Source organism: Ictidomys tridecemlineatus, unplaced genomic scaffold, assembly GCF_052094955.1.
Source record: "Ictidomys tridecemlineatus isolate mIctTri1 unplaced genomic scaffold, mIctTri1.hap1 Scaffold_48, whole genome shotgun sequence".
Lineage (NCBI taxonomy): Eukaryota > Metazoa > Chordata > Mammalia > Rodentia > Sciuridae > Ictidomys > Ictidomys tridecemlineatus.
Genome location: NW_027523119.1, coordinates 381806 through 389697, shown reverse-complemented (window position 1 = coordinate 389697; position 7892 = coordinate 381806).

The following is a 7892-nucleotide window of genomic DNA, read 5'->3' as shown; positions in this document are numbered from 1 at the left end:
ATTCCATGTAAATACAAGTCCTCAGGTTGGTTGACAAGGTACCTGAAATATTCTTGGTCACTTACTTCTCTGCCCTGGTCTTCCACCTTTATCCTTCCTCATTTTCTCTCTCCTTCAGCTACCGTGGGCTTTTGCTGGAGGCTGGATTGCTGTCTCAAGTCCTTTGCTTTTATTCTCCACTCTGCCTTAAACAGCCTTCCTGCAGGTATTCTTCCTGCATCCCCCACCCCCAGCCTTCTCTGTGAATAAAACCTGCTCTCATTGTGATGTTTAAAATAAAATGTTTAAAATAAACATCACAATTAGGGGGGGTTTCACAGACAAGGGGTCCCTGTCACTTCCTGTATTTCTCACCTGGCTCCTCAACAGCCATTATTGCCTTCTGCCATGACATAGTTTTGCCAATTATGATCTTTCTCACCCAAGTAGGATGTAAAGTCCATCATGGCAGAAATTTCCATCTGTTTTATCCATGGCCTTTCTACCAGCCCATGGAACAGTGCCTGGTATGTAGGAAGCACTTATGATAATAGGAAAAGGCCGTAAATTAGAAGCATATGAAACAGTTCCCTGAGCATAGTAAGCACCAAAGAGGTACACAGTAAGTGAATGAAAAAAAAGAAGAAGAATAAATAGGACCACTTGTAGTAATTTGTTTGCATTCATTTTGGGCAATACAAAGGTAAACAAGAAAAAAGTCCCTATCCTCGAGAAGCTTCCTTGAGCAGATGGTGTAGAAATACAGGCATAACAATTATGTTACAATGCAAAATGTGGTGAGAGATATAGTAGTGGGAACAGTGTGATATTATCATGGTACCGAGAAGGAGATATTACTTTCAGTTGGGAAGATAAATATTGAATAATATATTTAAATAATTAAGCTTTGCAAGTTCAAAGAGGAACATTGAAATAGGCCTTCTAATTAGAGTCTCAAATTCTCACTTGGAGTTGTATAAATAACTATTCAGATGCCACCTTTGGAGTTCAAGTCTACCCAGTCTTAATGCCTCTGCTTTTTTGTTTTTCCAAGACTTGCCCTAAAGCAGACTCTGCAAGAGTCACAGCTTGGCCTTACGTTAAACTAATGAGTACTTGCTTTTCAAATCCAACTGTTCCATGTGGCTGATGAAACTGCAGATTACCCATGTTGCACCTCTTCTGACCACTCCACTTTAATTAAAAATAAAATGGCAGTTTCTCATTCCTTATTCTCCTTATCTTAATAGTGGAGGAGAGTGGAAGGATACAGAAGTCTGAGTAATATTTTGCTTGTCTGAATATGCTCAGGGGAACAGTTTCATATGCTTTTAACTTATATGCCTATATGCCTTTTCCTATTATCATAAAACATGACACTTACTGTTTAAACACTCAATGATACAAACCCACATAACCTGGAACTTAGAATTTGTCTTCAACGCTACCCACTCCAGCAATCACAGGGTAAATACTTGCACAATTTTATGTTATATTATAAAAGCATTTGTACAAGTTGCCTTTTTACTTTGAAGAAGTGAGTATTTTTTAAAGTTTATTTAATGATTCAAGTTTTCATGAAAGTTGGGTTGTTCATTTTTATCTAAAAATAATGATAATATGTTAGTAAAGGAACACAGCATATTAAAGCTGCTATCAATTGGATTTGCAATGTCCCTTAAAGGCCCACGTATTAAATGTGTGGTGCTATTGGAGGGGGTAGAACCCATGGGGCTTAGTTGGAGGTGTTTAGGTTATTGTGGACATGCCCTTAAAAGAAAGACTGGCACTCCAATCTCTTTCTTCCTCTTTGCTTTCCATTCTTAAGGTGAGCAATTTTGCTCTGCCACATGCTCCCACCATGATGTGCAGTTTCACCACAGGCCCAAATGCAACAGGGCCAATAAATCCTGGACTAAAACCATCAAAACTATGAGCCAAAATACACCTTTTTTATTTATTAGCTGGTTACCTTAGGTATTTTGATACAGTGATAGAAAGATGACTAATACCAAAGCTAACCTCTCTTCCAAACGCAAAGATAAACTACAGCAAACATTCTTTTTTTCTTCTTCTTAATAAAAATAACTTTTTCAGTGCCTCATGCATGTCAAGCAAGCTCTCTATCACTGAGCCACATCTCCAGCCCAAATATTCTTTCAAAAGTACACATCATCTCAGAAGAAACGGGAACCTCTGGGCACAAAAAATCTAGGGGGAAGATGAAAACCAAAAGATAAGCAAATGAGCTGACTTAGGGGTTGATCTTCTGGGTTACTGGGGAAGGTAGGGACTGGTTTTGAGAACTACTGGATTTTAATGCTCAGTGTAGGGCATTACACAAGGGCAGAATATTTATTGGGATGGCATAATACAGGTTTTTAACTTTGAAATCTTACATATGAGTTTAGAATCCTCAAAGGATTATACTTTCAGTCTATTATTACTGTTGGTAATAGTAAAAACTGGGAAAAAGTTATCATTCAATGTTGAAAAATGAGCAGAAAGCTTACCTGTCATTGTCTGAGTTTTGAGTAGAAAGATTTTTTTTTCTTAATAATTTGAGGCAATAGAGCTGTATTAACCTTGAGATGGAAGTTCAGATTTATTCTACTGATGTAAACTGAGACCTCTGAAAATAAATCATCATGAAAGTTGATCCTGAGCTGGGTGATTCTCCTGGGACATCAGGAAGAAGCAAATGCAAAACCATCTTCAGAAATTCTCTGACTCTCCAGAATGAAAATGATTCTTACTTTAAAAAAAATCAAACCTCATTTTAAGAGTTTTCACAATAAAAATGCCATAATGTATACTTAGAAACAATTTCTCAGAGAGACAGTGGACTCTGCAGACATCAGAATCGAAGCCCCATGAATTGGTGACAATTAATAGTGATCTGAAAGAACACTATGAAAAAAGTAATAGAACCAGAAATTCTAGAAATCGAAAACTTCTGGAATTAAAAAAAACATACGTTAAAGAGTAGCTAATAAAGATTCAAAAATGGAACTAGTAAACTGGGAAAAAATATCTTTTTAAAAAATCCTCAGAGATAGAAACAGGTATTTGAACTGCGTGTCTGGCCCTTGTCTTTCTTTTCTCCGTCTCTAAGTCCTATGAGACAGAATTCTGTCCTTGTCATTCTGCCTCCCCAGTCTGTTAATGCCATGGGGTCCATTTTTACTATGATTTTTTTTTTTCTTATGTGAATCGAACCCAAGTCAGATGAAGGGAGCAATCACTTTGGCTGTGACCAGAAAGAAATGTGACTGAGTCAATATTCCGCAAAACAAAAATATGGTATTGTCATAATGAACTTGCCTCCCGACCCAGGACTTTGTGTAGGTCAAAAGCATTGAAAGTTTATTTGATTGAGAGGTGCACAGCTTTCACACCAAAAATAAATGCCTTTTGCTTACTGCTGTAGAACCATTTGCTTCCCCATGGACCCCTGGTCTTTCCCTCTCTTGTACCCCAAAGTGTTCTCCTTTCAGGAGAGAAGTGACTTGCAGAATCTGGGCATAACCGAGAACCCAGGTCTTCCTAGTGCCATGAACATTTGTTTGATTGTGCTGGGAAACTTGGGAAGCAGAAAAATTCAAGTTTTTATGAATTAATTGGATACAGCAAACTTTTTAACCAAGTCAACACTCTCTGCACATACCGGTGGAAGTACACCCAAATGCAAGTCATGTGTTTGAAGAAGATTTGAAGTGGAGAAATGGAACAAAAGGACCTTGTGATTTGGGGACCTTTTGGGCTGAGTGTCCTGTTATTTTCACTTCCACTGTCAAGTTTACCTGGTTTTATTTATTTTTTTTTCCTGCTAATGATTATATGTCCCAGAAGAAAATGCTTTCAGCAGTCAAAGAGCCACAATTAAGGCAGTGATGCTACCTATGGACCTCCTGACTCCAGTGATCACTTTCAGCTGCAAGTCTCAGTAACAGATGGCTTGCTGACTGGAGCCACTGGCAAAGGAAGGCATCCTCCCAGTGGTGCATTTTTAAAACTGGATGCTTTAACTCCTTAAGTTCCTGACATAACTTCCAGGTGCATCACTTTTGAAAAACAGCCTTTGGCTTGCTCTTAGACTCTTGGAGGAACTGAATGCTTAATCTGAGGAGGCCCTGTGGCTGTCCTGCCTGTGCTCTTTCAGGTGGCTCAACTGGGACCCTGTGACCAGCTGGTCTCACCTGTCAAAGGGAAATGGCATATGGAAAAACCCACTGGCCTGACCCAGCAGCATCCTGGCTTTATGCGAAAAGATGAAAAGATGGGCAACTGTTCCTTTAGGGGAGGTTCAAACTTTCACTCTTGCCTGAAGCAAGCTGCTGAATCAATGGAGACCTCAATCAGTTGTCTTAAATGCTTCTGCCTGGTTCACCCCTGATTCAGATAAGCTGAAAACCAGATAGCGTTCACGGGGCTGCTTTGGCTCCTCTACCAGCTACAGATGTGCAGAAATAACCATAAATGGTTATTGCCCCATAGGCAAAAATCAAGGTTCTTCTCATAGTTTGGGTCAGTACTCTGCTTAATAAATTTAATCTTTTTATTGAATTTTGGATTGTTAGGTTTAGCTCTTTGGAAAAGTACAAACTGCATATTCAAAAAAGGTTTCTTTGAGTTTCTAGTATGTGGGAAAATAACTGTGACTTCTCATAATGGCTTTCATGTTTGCAGGTGTTCATAGTAAGATCTTGTTTTCTGATGAGACAGGCTGGAACCTAGCTGAAGATCAAGTCTACATTTTCTGGATTACTCCACTGCTACATGGGTCCATCAGCAGAGTGGGCATTGCCACACCTAAACCATCACAAACTGAGTTTGTAGCAAGGAATTATATGCAACTGATACCAAGGCCGTCCCTGCTTGCCAAACTTGTGACCCCCGTCAAATCTGGCTTGTTTCTTCATGGTGAAGGAAGTCAATACACAGGGCATTGCCCTAACAGTCTTGGCAGATGGACTGTGTTAGACTTTGATTCTCTACTGGAAGAGCGACTACAGCAGTTGGTGTTTGGTCAAATCCCATGGCTGCTATTTCTGTTCAATCAGCTGACTCCAGTAAAACCATCATGGTCATTGAGACCAAGCTATAGCATGGTTTTAGCTTTCCAGACTACTTGCAGTCTGACTATGGTGCAATTTTTAGGACAAAAGCCACTCAACAACAGAGTAAGAGGCAGGTATTTAATACACCTTCCATGCTCTCCACCACTTCTAGGCTCCTGGTATTGTTACTGACTGATCAACTTGGTAAGATTTCTGATTCTCTCTTTTGCCTCTGTTAAAGTTTAGGTATGAGGTGTCCCAAAAAGGCTCATGTTTGAGATAATGCAAGAAAGTTGAGAAGTAAAATGATTGGGTTGGGAGAGCCTTAACTTTATCAGAACATTAATCCCCTGATATGGATTAACTGGGTGGTAACTGTAGGCACTAGGGTATGGCTGGAGGAAACAGGTCATTGGGGGTGTGCCTTTGGGGTTTATATTTTGTCCCTGGTTGGTGAAGCTCTCTCTCTGCTTCCTGCTTGTCATATCCTGAGCTGCTTTCCTCCACCACACCTTTTGACCTTGATGTTCGGCTTCATTTTGGGTCCAGAGCAATGGAGTTGGACATCTATGAACTAAGACCTCTGAAACCATGAGTTCCAAAGTAAACTTTGCCTTCCAAAATTGTTCTTGCCCAGGCTTTTGGTTAGAGTGGTGAAAAAAACTGACTAAAACAGCTACCTTCTGAGTGACCCATTTAGTAGGAAGTTTAGTCACTGAATGAAGTAGTTTCTGGAAAAGGATCACCTCTTGCAGTCTCCTTTTTGATAATGACCATGATTTAGGGGGAATAGGGTTACACAGGCCTATTTTGAAAAGCAAGGATTCTACCTGAAACATTTCTGAGCATAATGCTTCTTTGTGTCTCCTAACCAACCTCTGGGCATACTGGTTGGTCCACTCTCTGGATGGATGGGTGCCAAAAGTGGGCATAGGAATTCACACTTAGTTCTGGTTCAGCCACCTGGATGCTCACTAAATTTTCATAGTCCTAGATCATAAAGATAAGGCCTTCTCAGTTGAGTATACTGTCCATGTGTGTGACATGATGTCTTTATGAAAATTCTGTAAAAACATCTGTGCCCCTGCTGTAACCTGATCATTCCAAATAAAAATTCTGGACATACATCAGAAATAATAGGCAAGAAGGTGAAGTTAGTGTCTGGAATGGGACTGGAAAATTTTCCGGTTGTAGAACAAAAACAGCAACCTTGATGCCTGGGGAACGGAATGCCTAATTATTCCATTTTGACCCTGGAAGTCACTCAGAAAAGTTTTAACTCATTTCCTAGGATTATTATGGATGATAGATTTTTTAAAAATGTAGATAATTAATTGCCCAAAGATTTTGGAAAGTAAACAGAATATATGAAAAGAATGGATATATTCCATTTGTGCAGTCATCCAACGAATATTTAGTGACACTTTCTGTGGGAAAATCTCAACCAGGTGCTAAGGCAACAACAACAGAATAATTTCCCCTTGAAAGTTCACAGTCTGTTAGAGGGAACAGACCAAGGGACAATAACCACAGTAAAGTCAGAGGAGCAGCATGCTCCAGAGGTGTGCAGATTCTCTATGTTGCATGAGAAAGATTTACAGATTTTACTAGGGTACATTTGGACAAGTTTTCACATAGAAAAGGCCATAAAACAAAGGCATATTATCAAAACACAAAGGTAGTTATCCAAAATTTATTTAGAGGATCAAAGGAAGATACTATGTTGATAGAAAAATGGTCATACAATACATTTCTTATTTTATGATAATTTATTTAAAACAAACTATTATCTCAACTTTGATAATTTAAAAAATATAGATTAATATTTACTTTTAAAACTTTACCCTTCTGAATCATAAACAAAATAGGTATAATAAAGCTATCAATATAGCAAAATGCAATGGGAAAAGTAAAAATTGAATGCGAAATTCATATTATTCCATTTTATTTTTCATAAATGAAAAAAGGCACATAATGTATAGATTAAAATATTATCAATTACCTTTATGAATTGTAAACATGTAAACAAAATCATACAATTTATTTTATTTTGGTTTGGAGATATATTGATTTGTAAGCATTCCTTAATAGTCTACATTATTTATAATCATAATAAGCATATGTATTATTTTATTTTTTAAATATCAATCTACCATCATCATTCAGAGATGAGTTTGGTATAGAATCTTTTTTCCTATAATTAAGAGTCTCAAGGTTTACAATGTGCACCTACTTAGTGTACAAAACCAATACTCAGAGAAATTTCACTGACATGGAGTGAAAGATGTTAGATTCAAAGGACACTTACAAAACCCAAATCCAAAGTTCTTTTATAGAGGATGTTTCTCATTGTTTTAAATTGTCACTTTCATATTTTGTTACTGAAATATATGCTCATATTTCAGACAATTGCCTTTTCACAGTTAAAATGTTAAATCACTTCAGCCAATAAAGTGGTTTTCTCTTTTCCAACATGAGTTACAAAATGCTGTTCTGGCTTTGGAGTAAAAATTGAGCTGATTAATTCTGACACAAGTTATTGAATGTTTCTTATTAAGAATCTTGGAATTCATGTAAGCAACTGAGTCTTCAAGGAGATGTGACAATGTAGATATTATAAGGGATGGTTTAATTTGAATGATTAGCAAGCAAATATTGGAGACCTAAACATATTTGAGCAAATTATAGCATTTAATTAAAATAATAATCATTTCAATATTAATTTATGTTAAAAACTACATGACATATAAAAGCTTTTACTGACTACATTATTTTGTGTGCAGTTATGGGCTCCTTTTATGGTCATTAGATTTAATCCTTGAAAATGTGCAAATTATTGTAATCTCTATTTTA